The sequence below is a fragment of the Papio anubis genome, chromosome 10 (genome assembly GCF_008728515.1).
Source record: "Papio anubis isolate 15944 chromosome 10, Panubis1.0, whole genome shotgun sequence".
Lineage (NCBI taxonomy): Eukaryota > Metazoa > Chordata > Mammalia > Primates > Cercopithecidae > Papio > Papio anubis.
The window spans coordinates 96,934,821-96,953,716 of NC_044985.1; the positions used below are offsets into that span (position 1 = coordinate 96,934,821).

At 36.0% G+C, this 18,896-nt stretch overlaps 2 long non-coding RNA genes across 2 annotated transcripts; one reads left to right on the forward strand and one right to left on the reverse strand.

Moving 5' to 3' along the window:
* Positions 1 to 208: 208 nt before the first annotated feature.
* Positions 209 to 5,261, forward strand: LOC116269189. Its single transcript, XR_004176635.1, has 2 exons — positions 209 to 449; positions 3,398 to 5,261. It is a non-coding gene; the product is annotated as an uncharacterized LOC116269189 (long non-coding RNA).
* On the reverse strand, positions 3,364 to 18,633 carry LOC103876493. The gene is made up of 3 exons (XR_635752.4): positions 15,403 to 18,633; positions 5,827 to 5,893; positions 3,364 to 3,488 (listed from the first exon to the last, which is right to left on the reverse strand). It is a non-coding gene; the product is annotated as an uncharacterized LOC103876493 (long non-coding RNA).
* Between the last annotated feature and the right edge of the window lie 263 nt (positions 18,634 to 18,896).

Below are 18,896 nucleotides of genomic sequence, written 5' to 3' on the forward strand. Positions count from 1 at the left end.
GCTACCCTTGAAGTACCTATCACTATCAATCACAGCTTGTTTATTTGGAAAGAAGTTAGGTGAACCGTCAAGAGAAAAACAAATGCATATTCTTTCTACAAATAGTAGCGTTTAGTATCTTTCTTGACCACATTTGCGAAAAGAGGGAATAGAGACTTCTATAATGAAAGGGAAAAGGAAAATGAAAGGAGCTGAAAATAGTGAACTGTGTAGTCTGGGTGGCTGAAATTTGAAAACACATGAAATTATCAGGACTGCCAAACGGTGTTTCTGAGAAACCATATCACAGATTGTGAAGAAAATCAATGCTGGAAGAGTCGGAACAGGCACCGTACTCCTACTCCTTTGAAGAATTCCAGAAATAGTTGTTGAGGTTTTTTTTCTGCTGAGAAAAAAAACGATATATTGAAAATTAAATCATCAACGGTACCTTAAGCACCACTCTATAGGTAATTTTGGATAGTGTCTTTTCTTTACATTTTGATATGGGGAAGGAATTAATTCACATCGACACAAACTAAATAATGGATACCATATAACTTGTGTGACACTGTAGCTTTTATAATGAATTACTTCTTGAAAGGTTTTTTTGCCATACATTGTATTATTAAACAATTATAACGATAGTCTCTTTTTGTTTAACTATAGAAAATGGTAGATGGTGTGATACAGCAAACAAGATTAACAAATTTTCGTTGGAGAGAAATTATTTGGGCTTGGGCTTGCAATAACATTATGATGATTTTAAGGAAAATTGCAGTTCCTGTGAGTTATATATTGGTAAGGCAGATTTTTAAACACTTAGTTGCCAGTTATTTAAATAAAATTAGTTTTCCTAAAGTCATATTTGGGAAAGTCTGAGTAGACAACCAGTAAGTCACTCTAATTATCCCAACAGACAGCAAATATTTTAGTCTTAAATTACCTCAAAAAATCTGTATGTCGTTTATAATATGTAAATGCCCAAAATATAAAGGATAACATAAGTTCTCTAAATTGTCATAAGTCCTTCCTAAAAACTGAACCTAAGTGTTTAGGTATCTGTACAGTTATAGAGATCCTTGAAAATATGAAATAAAGGTAATCGAAATTAAGATGAAATGTGTTTGATAGTTTACACAATTTAATTATTTGGTAGAAGAGGATCCACTGTGAAATCTTAAAGATACATCCTCAGGTTCCCCAGTTACCAAGTTGATGTAGCCCTTGCACCTGGTTTATTGGAGCTGTATTTAGCTTCCTTGAAGCCTGTTCTTTTCAAGAGTTAACTTTCATTGGCTCCCTAGTCACTAGAGGCACACTTTCTCCCTCTAGTGGCTAAGGCTTCAGACACTACATTCTGTCATCCTGCCTTCCCCTGATTGGATCCCAGATTTTAGAATAACAAAGATCTCATGACCACCTGGGAGAATTGGACCATCTTGGCAAATGTTTCCCTCTTTTTAACATCCTACATTCCTTTCTTATTTGCAGATTATGGTGTATCTGACTCATCGAGAGAAATCATGATTATGTTTTCATACCAAGATTGGGGGTTTTATTTCATGGCTGTAGAGTCTATAGTCCTAAGATTCACAATGCAATCCCCTCATGGGAAAGAAGCCTTGTATAAACTGTGATTGACTTTGTTCAGAATTTCTCTGGGTAGTTTTGTTTGTTTGTTTGTTAGTTTTGGTTTTGTTTTTGTTGAGACAGAGTCTCACTCTGTCACCCAGGCTGGAGTGCAGTGGTGCAATCTTGGCTCACTGCAACCTCCGCTTCCTGGGTTCGTGTGATTCTCCTTTCTCAGCCTCCCAAGTAGCTAGGATCACAGGCGCCCACCACCACACACCTGGCTAATTTTTGTATTTTTAGTGGAGACGGGTTTTCACCATGTTGGACAGGCTGGTCTGGAACTCCTGACCTAAGGTGGTCTCCCAAAGTGCTGGGCCTGCCAAAGTGCTGCGATTACAGGCGGGAGCGATTGCGCCCGGCGTCTCTGGGTAGTATTTTGATAGTTAGAGGGTGCATTTATTTCTGTCCTTTGCCAGAAGACATAGACTGTACACTTTTTTTTTAAGGTACACATATAGCTATACCGTGCATTAAAATATACCACTAGGGAAGTGGAGTACCATGTTCTTTGGCCACTGTATCCAGTTGGAGAGTTAAGTTTTTACTTTAGGGAAGAAGTGACAGGGTGGGGAGGAAACAGACCCGTCAACCCTTACCATTTTTGACGTAGCTGGTTCTTTCTGACCCTTGCTGTCCCAACCTACCCAAACATTTTCTTACACCAATTCCTATCGTAGCACCTTGAATATTTCCTTCATAACATACTTTGTAAATATTTTATTAATGTGTTGAGTTTTAAAATAAAGTCTGTCTTTACCACTGGGATATGATCTTTCTAAGGCCAGGGATTATGTCCTGTTAATCATTGTTTTCTCAGAAGTAACATAGTATTTGGTACAAGTTGGTACTCAATAAACATTTATTAAATGAATGAATCTGAAGGAAATTATATAGTCAGCTAGCTTTCATGTATTAAACTCTTTTCAAAAGACAAAAAAGGTCAGATTTCAAAGATACATGCTGATTTCATGAAGAATTTGGTCCGATCTTGGCTCATAAGTCATATTACAAATATCCTTAACAGGTCAGCTCTAGCTTACAAGCTATACAAAGGATCTGAACCTCTTGGTAGATAACAGTTATATTTACAAAATGTATATAAAATACAATGTTATATAAATTTTAAAAAATTATATATAAATATATATTTTTAACATTTGTATATTAATTTTGCAAACATAAATGTGAAAAGTGGCTAAAATTGTATATAAAATGCAATTTGGAATAAAATACATTTATGTAACCCCTCTGTTTCAAAAATGAATTATTTCCTGTTACTACCTGACAATTCATGAACCAGGGTGACTATCAAGAAATGCAACAGGTTTAATTTTGTAATCACTAAGTGTGATCAGCAAAAGAAAAATTTTACAAGTCAACGTAGCTAAAAGGTACATTATGGAGTGTTGGTTTTGTTTCTTTGAGTAGTCTGTTTTATCTGTTTTAGATTTAAAAGCCCTAAGTACCCTTTAAAGGAATTTGGATAAAATCCCCTTTTGTTTGCTCAAGGAATTAACTGTATATTTTTAAGTTTTGGTTTTGTTTTTAGCAGAAGGTGGGAGGGGACAATTTGGAAAACTGTAATTCTTTCCTTAAATAAGACATTTTTGGAAATGAATTCTATATTAATTTTTTTATTTAAATGGCTTTATTGTGCTAGATATAGAACACAATGAACCAGAATAGGTACCCTAAAATAACTTGAATCCCTGAAAAAGTTAAGAATAACAGGCACACATAAGCACAATGTTTTAAAACCAATAACTTGTTTTATTTTTGTCAGGTGATGTTGTTCTTGTCTTTGAAGCAGCGTTCTCTTTTTAAGCGGGATATGGAACAATGGTCTCACTCACTTCTGTTGACCTAGATTGGCACTATGAAGAAGCAAGAAAGCCAAAAATGGAACTACCTTTTCAAAGAAAATATTCCAAGATACCAAATCCAGTTCATAAGTAAAGCATATAAGTACTGTCAAACTTTACTTCCGTCACTACACCGATAGTCTGGGGTCTGTTCAGCTGGCATGTAAGTCCCACATGGTGAGGGTCTTCTAATTCCATCTACCTTGAACAATAGTTTATTTTAACAGTCTTGAGAGTGTCACTTTGCAATTAGAGATAAGGCTCTTATGCAAATACTCATGTCCCTAAAAAAGGTAACATTATGACTTAAATTCACACGTTGATAGAATACTATCAGATTTCTTCCAGAGAGCGTGTTTTGATGTAGAGCAGGTGATAAGCTATCTCTATCCCAAATGAGACTTACAAATTCTGGGACTTAAACCAATAAGGTGAGGACCAGAGAGGTTCCTGAATAAAATAAACGCACATATTTTTAAAGATGTCATTAAAATCCACCATAATTGCTTTCAAAATGCAGATTTGTTTAGCATTTGATAAAATGAGTTCCATTAATGCAAAAACAAGGGAACTTTGAGCTGGGTCAAATGGTGACGCTCAAAGTCAACTCTAAAAAGGATTGGGAAGACCATTCTTCTAAGTAACCCTAAAACTTTAGAGCACAAAAAGTACAGGGAAGTTATTGGAATCCTCAATAAAGTGTTAATTCAAGAAATAAAAAAGATATGATTCAGCTTTGTACAGACATAACTTACCAAAAGAGGGTAACAAAGGAGAAGACGCCTAGTGAGCATTTATTGAGATACAGTACCAAAAAAACACTCTTATTATTTGGAATATTTTTCAGCAGCTACATGCAAAAGATTAAAAAGAAACTTGTTTTGCTGGGAACCAGCAGGAAAACCAAACATAATCATTTGACTTTGGAATTGGGAGGTGAAAATGGGACAGACTAGCCTAAAGATCTGTGATCTCAAAGGTTGGATTCTGCAAGAGAGATCCATACTCTAAAGTAGAGTGATGACAGGTTGCATCTCAAGGGAAACATTTGGTGGTTAAACCAGTGCCAATAGCAGTATGATACTGTCTTTTCAATTCTGTGAAAAGCTTGTGGAAGTACATAGATAGTGTTTGTGAGAAGCTTCAACTCTTTATAAACCAAAATTCTTTCACAGTAAAGCAAAGTCTAATCACTTGCTTAACATTTCTGTATAGACTGAAAAAAAAAAAAAAAAAAAATAGAGGAACACATTACCAACAGATAGTAAAGGAAATAATCCAGAGATTTCACCTTCCCCATTTTTATAGCCGGGTGGTTACAACCTAGGGAATTGAGAACCATATAGGGATAGTACTGGGGAGCCATTTTCTGTTTTATAACTCTGAAAGAGGGCGTGTGCTATGGAAAAGGGAATTGAATCAAAGAAAGGTCATTTACAAGTAGTAAAGTCAAATGTCACCTCCCCCAATTTTCATGACTGTGGTTTAGAAAAAGGTTAGCTTAATATAGAACTTAGTGTGGCATTTTGAACTGTCGTAAGACATGATAGATGAAGAAGAGAGTAACACCATCAGAGTATCTCCCCCAGCAGCTGTGCCGAAGCTTCACAAAAGTATTTAAAACCTGACGTCATGGTGAGGTACTAGACACCTGGGAAAGTCCCACTCAGTAGACTAAGAATATCACTCTAAGTCCTGCAAACTATATTGCAGAAATGGCCACATTGGAAGACTGTACTTTTGAAGTGTACTATTATTGAGAAATAAATCCATATGAAGAATCTATAGCATTTTAAATTGATGGTATAACTGATTTCAATGAAGTTAGAGTATCAGTTGGACTAGGAAAGTCACAGATATCATTTTTATAATTGTATCAATTTATTTTGTGCCAGATACCATGGTAAGCATGTTACATGCATTATCTCATTTAACACCCACTGTCATTTTAAGAGAGGTAATATTATCCCCATTTTTCACATAAAGAAAGCTTGGAGACAGTATTAACTTGTCCCTGGTCCCACAGTGTCAGCGTTAGACAGTGTCAAACACATGTTTTAAGTTCTAGAAAGCCCATATTCATAACCATCATACTATAGTCTCTCTAAATTGCCAATTATTTTCATCAATCATACAGACATCTTACTGTAGTTAAATCCAGCCTTATGAGTAATACACAGTCCACTGTTGAATCTCTTGAAAGCGTACTGAATATCCAGGGTGTTTTAAGAAGGTTAATTGAATGTGATATCAACATAGAACTTTTTACCAAACCCAATATTTATCTATATGTGAAACATTACCTATTTAGCATTTAGTATGTTAATATCAGATGTTTATTAATACCTACCTTGAGCTCTTCTGAATAAGTCAATGACATGAGAGAATCACTGAGAGTGAATTGAAAGAAAGTCACCCTACAAAGAATTGAGTAACAATCAATGGTGACAAAGAGATCCAGATAAGAACATAACTTAAAAGTATGGGTCACCAAGTATATTCACACATTTTATTTCAAAGGGGACCATTTCAGATTTATTACTCCCAGAAACAGATGGATCGTACATCTCCCTTTTGTAGACATACTTCACCTACATGTGTGAATAAAGAATGCATGGCTTTCTGTGATAAACACTGTAATTTTAAATGGTTATGGCATTCTTAAACGATATTTTGGATTTCTCAGGAAACAGATTTTTTTTCCAGTGGAGAACAGCTCTCAGTTTATAGTAAAAGTCAAGTTGAACATTTTGCTGGGGTCTATACATGAAGCTTGTGAGATTAGAATGTTTCTCTCATTTTTAATTTACAAATACAGTGAATACTGGAGTAGAGAAACGTAACTATATTATTCTAATTAGGGTTTCCTATCCCATGCGTGTAGAAATTACATATTTGCTCTCTCATAACAGGTTATTTTTTCTAAAAACAGAAATAATGCTTTTATTTGATAACAAAGACACTATTGATTTGAAAAGCCAATCAGTGATTTTAGGAGAACTCTGCTTAAGGGTATTTTGAATAACCTAACCCAGAAGAGCTTCCTAAAACATCAGGTAGTAGCCAGCAAATAAAATGAACGTGGTATCTGGTAGGTTCAAACTACAATATTTAACATTTTCCCATATTTATATTAGATGAATATTTGGTATCAGACTGATTGAATAATTAAAAAGGAAGGAATGATGTTCCTTTACAACGTAATATGGATGGCAGAGGAGTACCCTACCCCCAAGTCTTTGGAAATATTGCCTTCAGAGGTCATTCCTGATGTGAGGGGGACACTGCAGGCTGTCAGGCCTGGTGCCATTAGGCAGTCTATCATACACAAAACTCTTTGATCTGTTCTAAACCCAACATTAGCAACTTTCTGATATTTTCACTTTCCGTGTGATTTTAATATGTGAAGGGAATATACATGATCATTTTATTTTTCTTTATAAACAAATGATATTTCTGGGGTTTTTCCACATATTGCTTATGAGTTTAGAAATGTATGGTTTTCCTTTCTAAGAACAGTACAGTAGTGTATCTGTAAACTTGAGTTTAAGGCTAATGGCCAGTCACTTGAAAGTGGGGCTCACTAAGGTCATGCCATTCAGCACTGTCCCTGTCACCTGGCCAGACTTCTCTCCTGTCCCTCGAGAATATGGCCACCATCCTTCTACCTGCTTTAGAACGTCAGTGGATTCATAAGCAGGCCAGCCTTCTTAAGTCGATTCATGAGGGACAGCAGTATTTTTGAGACAACCTGTCTCAATGGAGCCCCACAGAGATCTGAGAGGAAACCCGAAAGATCTAAGAATGAGAAAAGGAGAGATTAACACCATCAAATTCTGCCTGTAATAATGACAGCAGAGTTGTTGAGAAAAGAATAAGCGAGGGAATGGAGGCTGTCGGTATAGACAATAATTTCAAAAAGTTTTGCTATAAAAGGAAAGGTAGAAGCTAGTAGCTACAGGAAAATGTGGGGTTGAGGGAAGTTTCTTGTTTGTTTTGTTTTGTATTTTAAGTAAGACCTTGACATATCTCAGTGCTAATGAGAAAATTGGTAAAGTGGGGTCCCTGCGGGAATAGGAAAGAAAAGGATCTCTTGCGCAGTTGGCATGAGTAACTTCAGCTAGAAGACGACATACCTCATGTGCTTAGAATAAGTAAGAAAGGAAGGTTGAAGACGTAAGTAATTTTGTGAGTTGTCATGATGGAAAGTTTAGGAAAGGTTTGAAGAAAGTGTCAATGTTGTTTATTAAGGGTAAGAGGAAGAGCCACTGGATTGAAAATTTAAGAAGAGTTAATAAATTTGAAATAGTTGCTTTTATAAAGAAAGTGAGAGATGCTAACTGAAAAAAAAAAATGTAGAAAATAGGCAAGCCAAATAGAGGACCCAGTTGAGGCTGGTGACCACAAATAAACCATCAATAAGCTCAATGCTGTAACTGTAGCTGGCCTCACAGCCCAGACAGAATCTTGAAAAGAATGAACCACAGGATTGATCCAGTGTAAAAAAATTTCACTGGCTGCAGAGCTGGAAGACGTTGAATCAAAGAAGTTGAGCTTGACTTAAAGAAATGAATTGGAGTAATGGATCATCAAGTAACCTATACAAAGAACACCAACAGAGAGGGTACTGACAGGTAGAAGTAGAGGGATACAGAGACCTCGATTGGGTCCCAGTGAGGTTAAATAATTTGCATAAGATGGAATAGTGAGAGATAGGAAGGTATAGAAGATTATGAACAGAAATTTCTGATGGAGAACAAGGTACCAGAATCCAGAATGGAGGTTGAGAAGTCATGGCCTCTAGGGGATGGAATATCAGAAACGTGAAATGATAATCAGGAGATGTAGCTCTTGGGGAAGAGAGGGAAATACTGAACTAGGCACCAAAGTCTGTGAAGAATGAATCCCTGGAAAACTGATAAATAAACGCAAGGAGGAAGAATTGTGACGTGGTAGCTGGAAAGAATGAGCATCAGAGGAACTGGGGTTTTACATGAAAGTGTATATGTTCTGAAAATGTCTTTGGACTGTATAGGGGATGCTGACTCCTTAATCTAAACTTGAGCAAGGTGAATCAATAGAAAATGAAAAGCTTTCACTTGAGAGGACTATGGGTAAGTTGACCATATGAGCTGGTTTGCCGAGAACGGTCTCAATTTACACCTGTGGTCCTGGCATAATTATTAATAGTACCCCCTTTTATTCTTTAAGTGTCCTGGTTTCTGTGTCACATTACATATTCATCCTAGATGAGAAGTACTGGCCTCAAAGAAGACCTCTTTCATTTAGGCAATGTTGTTTTTATGGTTGTTGTTGTTGTTGTTGTTGAGACAGAGTCTCACTTTGCCACCCACACTGGAGTGCAGTGGCGCAATCTCAGTTCACTGCAACCTTCGCCTCCAGGGTTCAGGCGATTCTTCCGTCTCAGCCTCCTGAGTACCTGGGATTACAGGCATGCGCCACCACACCCAGCTAATTTTTGTAATTTTTGTGGAGACAGGGTTTCACCATGTTGGCCAGGCTGGTCTTGAACTCCTGACCTCAAGTGATCCACCTTCCTCGGCCTCCCAAAGTGCTGGGATTACAGAGTGAGCCACCACACCCAGCCTAGGCAATGTTTTTTGTTTTTTTTGTTTGTTTGTTTTGTTTTTTTGTTTGTTTTGTTTTGTTTTTTTTAAGAGATAGGAGGATATAGATGGATTTACTTGTTTGTTTTTGTTTCTTTTTCTTAAAAGAGGAGTTCCAGGGGCCATAACAAAAAAGGTTTGAGAGCATATTGAGCAGTGAGATACTGATTCAGGAGAAAGGAGGTTCTAAACAACGTTGTTACTGAGAGTGCAGAAGAAAGGAGTTGACCTCAGCTTTAGCTCCCATCTTCCATTTCAATCTTTGTGTCAACTTTCTCATTCTTTCCATCTGGAGTCAAGTGGACAGTCAAGCCTTCATAGGTGAAATATGCCTACTATTATTTATATCTTTGCATTGTTGCAAGTGATTGCAGTAGTTACTATACTGCAAACTGATAGACTTAGGTAAGAAACCTTTATAAATGTTTACCAGAGTCCAAGTTCCTCCAGATCACTGCCATACAATGACTCCTAATTGAGATGATAACCTCCTACTATTTGCTTTCTTTTGCACTTATGTTTTGAGTGTTCTTTATTCTGAGCTTTGGCAGATTCAGCTCTATCTCTGCCAACTACATTACTTGCTTCAAAATCAGGGTAAGAAAACAAGGCAGCTTAAGGCCTCTGGATCATATGAAGACTGGTTTATTCATCGAAGTCACTAGATTTTGCCAAGCATTGTACACTGAGAGCTGATGACGAAAGAATTAGAGTACTCAAGTCAGATGCCAATGCCAAAAAGGAAGCAGAAATTACCACCCTTGCTAAAAGCAAAATATTCTTATGTCTCTAGTCACAGCGATAGGCTAAAATGCACCTTCAAAGGCCAGTAACATGTAACCAAACTGTAATTGAAGATTCCTTTTTTAAAATGAAATGATCTCAACTCACTAAACACAGAAATCTTCATAACAACATCATCACAGCAGACCTTTAAGTCAATGAGGTCATTTGTATTTTGGTCTGCAAATAATATATTAGTGTAATGCAATGAAGGCATAAAGTTTATTGATGTAATTTATGAAAATGTAGGTAAAGCCATTTCTCTGAGTTAGGGGTATTCTTCAATGACCGTGACGAATAAATATCAAATTAAAATGGGGGATTCTTATTCACTTTCTAAAAAATATTCATTCCAGCTTACAAATAGACTGTCCATAGAAATTCTTAAAGTAGTATGCTAGCAGCATGAATTCAAAATATGAATCATTTGTTTAAAAATCTACACACATTTTTTAAGAATTACCTCATAATCAGCCTCACTGCTTAAAACAATGGTTCAAACTTGTTTTCTGTACCTAAACCATCCACATGTTAAAGATATTCCTATTTAATTCCATATTTCATTGCCAGAAAAAATTCTAAGCTGGACTCACCCCCAACTAGCTTCCCACTATGTTCAGCAGGAATATCAGAGTATTGGAAATGTTATAGCAGTTTGAAAAATATCTCCCAGAACAATATTTTTCAAATGCCTGGTTATAACCCATTAGCAGGCTGTGTATATTTAGTCAGTCATAACCAGCATCTAAAAAAAAATAAAATAGATTCGAATAGAGTACATTTGTCACACACAACAAAGATAAATAAAAGGTAAATTTTTGTATCAGAGGTCTATCTATTTATTGACTCACCATGTAAAAGCTATTTTTACTCCCTATGGATTACATGGTCAAAAGAAGACTGAAAGCTACTGGCCAAGAGAATGGATAAACAAATTGAAGTGTATCATTTCATTGAAATATTGTACAGCTACTAAATACTACAACAAATACATACACACACACACACACACACACACACACACATATGTACTATATAAATCAATACATATATAAACACACATATACCACCACAAAAATCCCTAAAATATTATGCTGGGTAAGATAAGTGAGTTGTAAAAGGATTCTTATATAAATTGTTAATTCTTAAAAAAATAGAAAATGATATGTATTGTTTTTGTACATATGTATATGTAGGAAAAGTACTATAAAATATAAAAGAAAGACACCACTTTCGGAATAGCAGTAACCTCCAGGGTCAGAGAGAGGAGGATGAGATGCATCAGCAACGTTTGATTTCTTAATAAACACAATTCTAGAAGGCAGGAGACCTTTGTTCTAATTCTGGCTCTGCCATTACCTGCCTGTTTTACTCTGATTTGGGTGACTTCGTTGCTCTTGTCCTTGTTTCCTCCTATGTGAAATTAAGGGATAATACCAGAGACTGATCAAAGAGTCCGGCTGGAAGAAGTGGATTTGTGTAATGAGAACATTTACTCATCTAATATTTAACTCATAGAATTTAATTGATTACTCAAAGTTAACCAGCTAGCTAGTGGTAGAACTCAGGCTAGATAGAGAGAAGTCATCTGGAATCATAGTGTTTCATTCTCTACCCTGTAATTATGCCTTTGAAGAAAGATAAAAGGACATGGCATCATTTTATGTAGGATGGTAAAATCAAGAGATTACCATTATCCTCATCTTACTGTATGAAGTGGCCCTTGTGGCCTATGGTTCTTCTAATGCTACTGAAGCAGAGAATGAATATTTTGAAAAGGCCAAATATAATCGAATGTGTATATGTTTTTCCTGTTAAATTTTAAAAGCAGTGAAGATCACTGTCAAGTGAACCTTTAGTTTAGCTATGCTTTATCTTAAATAATTGATAGTAGCCTCTAGTCCTTTGATTTATAAGTGGGAAAACATGAAATAGTTCTTTCCAAGACTGATTTGTGGCTACTTTTTGAAGTTGGTTGACTGATTTATCCACCAGTACTTCCTACAGGAATTCGAATTCAGGGTAAATTCAGAAAATAATAAGAGAAACTAAGATGCAAAGGGGAAAGAAAAAGATCAAGAAATCTTGGTTATGAAAAAAACACAATTGAACACAAAACTTACTTCTGCAAACATAGTAATCAGGTTAAAAAGGAAACACACTCTTCGTTACATAGCTCATATTCTCTTGGAAGCCTGTAAAATCATCAGCCCAGATAAAAAAAAAAAAAAAAAATTCCAGCTCAGTACTCCAAGAGGAATTTGTCCCAGGGGATACTGGCACAAGTACCATTGGCTGTCTAATTATCAAGATCTTTCAATCCAGAAGACCTGCTGTCAAATCCAGGCTCCTGTGATTTACAGTGTTACTTAACAGTTGGAGAAGTTTCTTAATAGTGTCAGTTTTCTCATCTGTTAATAGTAGATGGAAATAATGAAACTTACCTAAGTTTTTTTTCTTTTTTTTTTTTTTTTGAGACGGAGTCTCGCTGTGTCGCCCAGGCTGGAGTGCAGTGGCGCGATCTCGGCTCACTGCAAGCTCCGCCTCCCGGATTCACGCCATTCTCCCGCCTCAGCCTCCGAGTAGCTGGGACTACAGGCGCCCGCCACCACGCCCGGCTAGTTTTTTGTATTTTTAGTAGAGACGGGGTTTCACCATGTTAGCCAGGATGGTCTCGATCTCCTGACCTCGTGATCCACCCGCCTCGGCCTCCCAAAGTGCTGGGATTACAGGCTTGAGCCACCGCGCCCGGCCCTAAGTTTTGTTTTTAATACAGTTTACATGAGTTAATATTTATTGGTGATCACATCAAGGCTTAGAGCAATGCCTCATTCATGGCTAAGGGTTATATTTGCATGTCTTTGATAAACAAACGAATATTCTAAATAGCAGTTTTACAAAGGACATTCTTACATTAGTGTGATTGAAATTATCACAGTTAATTATTGCAGTGACATAAAAGCTGATCATTGTTTCGTAACTTAATTTTCTTTTCTTTCTTTCTTTTATTTATTTTTTTTTTTTAAAGAGACAGGATAGCTGTCTGTTGCCCAGGCTGAGGTACAGTGTTGTGACTATATAGTTCACTGCAGCCTCGAACTCCTGGGCTTGAGCAATAATCCCACCTCAGCCTCCCGAGTAACTGGGACTACAGATGTGTACCACCACGTCCGACTAACTTTTTAAAAAAATTTTTTTAGAGATGGAGGTCTCTCTATGTTGCTCAGGCTTGTACCTTAATTTTATATTGATTTCCTTCCCAAAAGTTAAAAACCTTTTCCTAAATGTCTGATGTCATTTTTTAAAAAGAAAAAATCAAACTAATGAAAATATATTTTCTTCCACATCAGAGTACCCATTTCTTATGCTTGTTCTTCAAAATGTAGTACCCCAAATAACATATATCAGATTCCAATTTTTCTATCCAGACCATGGTCAACTCTAAATTAGAGCATTTGTATAATATAAGTGCCTAGAAAAACCTCACATAGCAACAATCAGCTGAACTAACCTATGCTTACATAGGGAGTGCAAAGGTTAGGACAACCTGCTAACTAAGTTTTCTCCTCCAAAGACTAAAAATTGCCTAGTTTTTGTTTGTTTGCCCTCATTGGGAGTCTTTAAAATGAAAAATTTTGGCTCCAGCATTTTTAAATGAAATCAGATCAAAAATAGTAGAAAAAACTATAGACAAAAACCTATGTATATGGAAAGACAACATAGTCTGTTACACCTTATTTATATACAGCTTTAATTCTGTTAAATTGCTACACCACATTTTTATTTTTGCCCCTGAACTATGCTGATACCATATATTATAAATGAATGCTTTGTAATTCCCTTTAGGTTAACTTATTTAGCACCTACTATCTACATCAATAATGTTATCATTTATCTCAATAAAATACATTTTTTCATGTATGTGTATCTTATCTACACTGCTATGTTAGAGCAATTTTAGAGAAAGACTCAGTCAACTGTTTTTATAGTGTTCTTATTTCTTAATACAGTGCTTTAAGCAGATTTGGTACTATCTTGTAATAAACATTATCATAGAGATAAAAGCCTTCATCAATAAAGTATTATAAAATATTCCACTACTGTCTAGTCATTCATTCATTAAAAAGCACTTTTAATGCAGTTTCCTTTCTCTTCTTCTAAATTCAAATATGGACGTTCTTTTTAAATTTAGGCCTTTGCACTTTGTCTAAATTGACCAAGCTATTATGGTCTTCTGTAGTTCTTAAACAAATATCTCTTTGGTGTCTCTTAAATCTTTTCAGTGTTTATAAAAAGGCTGTCAAGTGTTTTTAGCCTCTTTTCAGAATTTATATTATCCTAGTCTTTCAGTTCCTAATATACAACTCAAGAATTGGTGTTCATTTAGAGTACTGTCTTCATACTATGTACTTTAAAAAAGTGAGCTTATGTCTTAAAATAGTATGTGACTTCAATATGATAGCAGAACTAAAACTAGGATTAAAGTCTAGCATTCAGAAACACCTGTTAACTTATTCTCAATTTCTTGTAGCTCAGGCTACAGAACATAGTGAACTTTTACTTTTTTCTTCTTTGTTTATTTTTACTTGTTTTTCTTTCATATAATTCTCATAATATTTTTCATTTCTAAATAAAAATTAATTTTGACAGTAAATTGAATATAAAATTGGATATACATACACTTAAGAGTAATGCAGAATTGTAGCACAATGTATCTTGGTCTTAATGTTTTATGTTTTCATGTAAAAGGTTATTTGCTGGTAGATTTCTTTAGGAGCGGGGTCTTAGGAGCCATCAAAATAGTTAACTTGTCTCATTTTCACTCAGTTCAAATCTCTCATTTAGTTATAACAGAACTTAAAAATCTTATTTGCAAATCCATGTTGCAAACTGGATGGAAGTTTATTTTGTAATGCAGGGAGTGAGAACTTTACTATAATTCATTCATTTTTATCATTTAAACTTTGATTAATTCTAAGAATAGTTGAAGTTACTGTGAGAAATATTTGAGAATCTAAAGAATTAATTTAGGAGAGTCTCAATGACCAAGAAGGCACATAAGATTAAATTCGAAGTGATGTAATGAAAACATTGTAATATATTTTGACACAACTCATTCATTTGATATATTGTTTATCATATCTATGTATTTCAGGAGGTCATAGTCATAAACTTTGAATATCCTTTTTTAAAATCTCTAATAATTGAAGTGAAATTAATTGTGATATGAAATAATAAAATTGTAAAAAATTAGTGTAGCTTGCAGATTATTAATTGTTATGGAACTTTTTGATTCATTACTAAAAGTTGATATGTCACTACCCGTCTCCATGGACACAGTAATATGTGTTTTAGAGAAATCATCCACTGTATCTTGTAATAAGAGCCAAAAGATATTTTCAATAGAATTAATAAATTGTTGCTTAGATTTCTTTTTAACAAAGCAATTTTTATCAAGACTTATCTAGCGAAGTACAATAACAACAATAGGAAGAAATTAGAATCTCTCTCATTACCTGCTTCTGTAATTGTGCGTGCATAAAGTATGCCTGAAGGCTTTGGAAAGAGAGATTCTGCAAACTGAATACTAATTTTGTGAATATTGTAATTTCATGTCTGCCATCCATGTTCAAGCTGGTTGTGTCTTGAGGAGCAGCTGAGGCTTTATGGAAAACTTTGTAAAACATTCTATTTAGAAGCAGTTCTTGTTCTTTGCATTATGTGCTCTGGGTATTTTTCTTCCTTTGTGTTTTATTTTGAGAGCATTTGTATGAAAACAAGATCTTTGTTTCTTACAAGCACATCTGCTCTTGCTGCTTATAGATTAGGAGAAGTCATCATCCTCTGTGACATCATAATCATTTCCATGGCAACCAGTTTGGCTTACTTTCTTTGAAAATGTAATAAAAAGTTACAGAACATTAGCAGCAGCAAAGTGTTTATCTCAAAACAGATACATAATAACTTCTTAGTGATCTGCACCCACTGTGTGTGGCCCATTCATTACAAGGCACCAAAGCTTTAGCCTATTGAGTTTAATTCCCTTAAAGTTCATGTGACTGTCAATTCCTGTTACCCACAATTTAGAGAAAAAATAGAACGCTTGAGGAAACAAATTCTGAAGTGACCAACTTTATTGTACCTTAATGCCCTGTCACATGGCTTGGCTTAGTTCACTAAGGGAAAAAAATATGTGAGACCTTGGTGTTTTATGTCCTACTGTAAATAATTATACAGATTTGAATAACATCTGGAAAAATCTTGAAGCCCTTTACTTGAAATGATTTTATGAACAGGCACTACATTCACTCAACCACTTTAGTGCTGTCACTAGTGTGATGAAATGTGGCTATGAAAGACCTCAGAAAATAATCATTTGGATAGCCAGCCAGCCAAAGCTGCTAAAAAGCACTGGAACTAGGAACAGACTTTGTAGCATGTTCTGCTACGTCAATATTTGTTAAAATTATGAATTTTTAGACACAATAGTCAAGCAATCCATAAAGAAATATTTATTGAGTACCTGTACTGGGGGTCGTGTGTGAAATAACAGTAGTATAGACACAATATCTGACCTCCTAAGCCTTTCTTTGAGATTAATGTCTAATTATTCCTGTCACAATTGTTTTCCAGCACTACCAAAATGTTTTTAATTAAATCCTTATTCCTTTAAATTGTTCCATTTTACTTTTTAAAACCATACATGTTTGATATGAACCACAAGTAGTTCAGGAGAGTTGCTTAGCTGGGCCTCAGTAAGAGTGCTTTTGTGTTGAATACTAAGAACCTTTGGAGATACAGAACTCAGAGGCAGCTGTTGACTGGGTGTACTTGCATTCAGAATGGCAGCAATTGGATATGTGATCTTGGACCCGACTATGAAGTCAATATCAGTGATAGAGGTAACAAACACATGGAATTGTGAGTCTCAAGAAAGGTCAGAAATGAGAGGATCGACATGAGAGACAAGGACAAACCACCCAAATCAAGGGAAGAAAGCCCAGGTGATCTATCTAAGGCGAGGAGGAGCAGGTGTTTTGCAATGGTCAAAACGGCAGGCAAATGAAACAGATGTAAGCAGTGGGGTGTCCAGTGTTGGAAAGTCCAGTTCCATGAATCAGGGCCCCAGTTAAGGAAAATTGAGCTCAGAAGTAGAGTATCCATTCACTGTGGTACCAAGGGACAAGACAGGAATCAATTGACAAGAGTCTAAAGTATTAAATGTCCCAATGAGTGAGCATAGTATGTGCATATATTCATATACAGGTGTCCCTCAGTATCCTGGTATTCTAGGACCTCCCCTGGAATACCAAAACTAATGGATGGTTAAGTCCCATATAGAATGGTGTAGTACTTGAATGTAACTTATGCATATCATCCCAGATACATTAAACGACCTCTACATTACTAACATATCTAATACAATGTAAATTCTATGTAAATAATTGTTTAAGGAATAATGACAAGAACAAAAGTGTCTGTACATGTTCAGTATAGACACATCCATTCTGTTTTTTTGGAAAATTTTCAATCCATGTTTGGTTGAACCCACAAATGCCGAACCCACAGATATGGAACCCATAGATACGGAGGGCCAGATTTTTTTAAAATTTATTTGATCATTCAGTGATAAACACTCTATTAGACACTGGAATTGAATAAAACTGACTAAGTTAACCTTATGCAACACATTAAACCGGGTTAAACAGACAATGAAGAATTAATTCAGCAAATATAGGTACAATCACAATGTGTATTATGTGTCATGGATCAAATAAGGTGACATGAAAAGGAATAAAGCGGTGGGGTAGAGGATGCTATGGAGGATGCTAAGGCCTCTTGGAGAATGTAACATTGGTTAAAAAAATTCTTTACCTCACCCTCCACCCACAGCCATATGGCCCACCAAATTTAAAACTACAGCTACTTAACATATACATCCAGGGTTAGCCCCATTCCCAGGTTTTGTTATCAACCAATGATACCCGTTGCCCCCAGTGATTCTCACCACCAAAATCTCCTTTACATTCCTGAATTACCTCATATGTCTGTCCAGTTTCCAAGGTTAGCTGACATCCTTAAACTGATTTGCCTTGTTGCCAGTTAAGCCCTCAGTGATAAGTTCCTGAGTTGCAAATCACATATTATGAGGGTGGGGGTTTCTTCTATTGAGGAGAGAACTAGTATTTGTTACAAATAAGCCCCTAAATCTCTTAACATGATGCTCAAAGCATTTAGGGAGCTTCAGGACCTTTCTAAACTGTTGATCAATCATCTCTTCAGAAGATTTGAATCCTCTCCTGGCCGCTCTGCATAAACTTGTCAGACAAAGTAGGGAAGGAAGCAGAGAATCATAGTGGGAGTTTCTAGGGGTTCGGCATGGAACTGCTGTGCATCACTTTTATCCAAATTCCATGGCATAAATGCAGTCACATGGCATACCTAACAGTAAGAGGAGGGCCAGGGGGACTGGCAAATAAGTGTGTGTGCTCTGAAGGAAAAAAAAGAAATAGGTTTTCGTGAGTCAAAAGTCTTAATCTTTTTATTCACCTAATACATCCATTTTACTCTTTTTTCCCACACAAAGAATTTACTTATCCTCAACCCAAGTGAGATCATCAGGTGGGTCCTTGGAATTGGTTTAATGTTGTGTTATCACTGTCTTGAAATTACTAATTATTTATTTATTTATTTATTTTTATTTTTCTTTTTTTAGAAAGAGTCTCGCTGTGTTGCCCAGGTTGGAGTACAGTGGCACGGATCTCAGCTCACTGCAACCTCCACCTCCCAGCTTCCAGATTTCTCCTGCCTCTGCTTCCCGAATAGCTGGGACTACAGGCACATGCCACCATGCCCGGCTAATTTTTGTAATTTTAGTAGAGACGGGGTTTCACCATATTGGTCAGGCTGGTCACGAACTCCTGACCTCAGGTGATCCACCTGCCTCGGCCTCCCAAAGTGCCAGGATTACAGGTGTGAGCCACCATGCCCGGCCAATGCTTTTATCTTT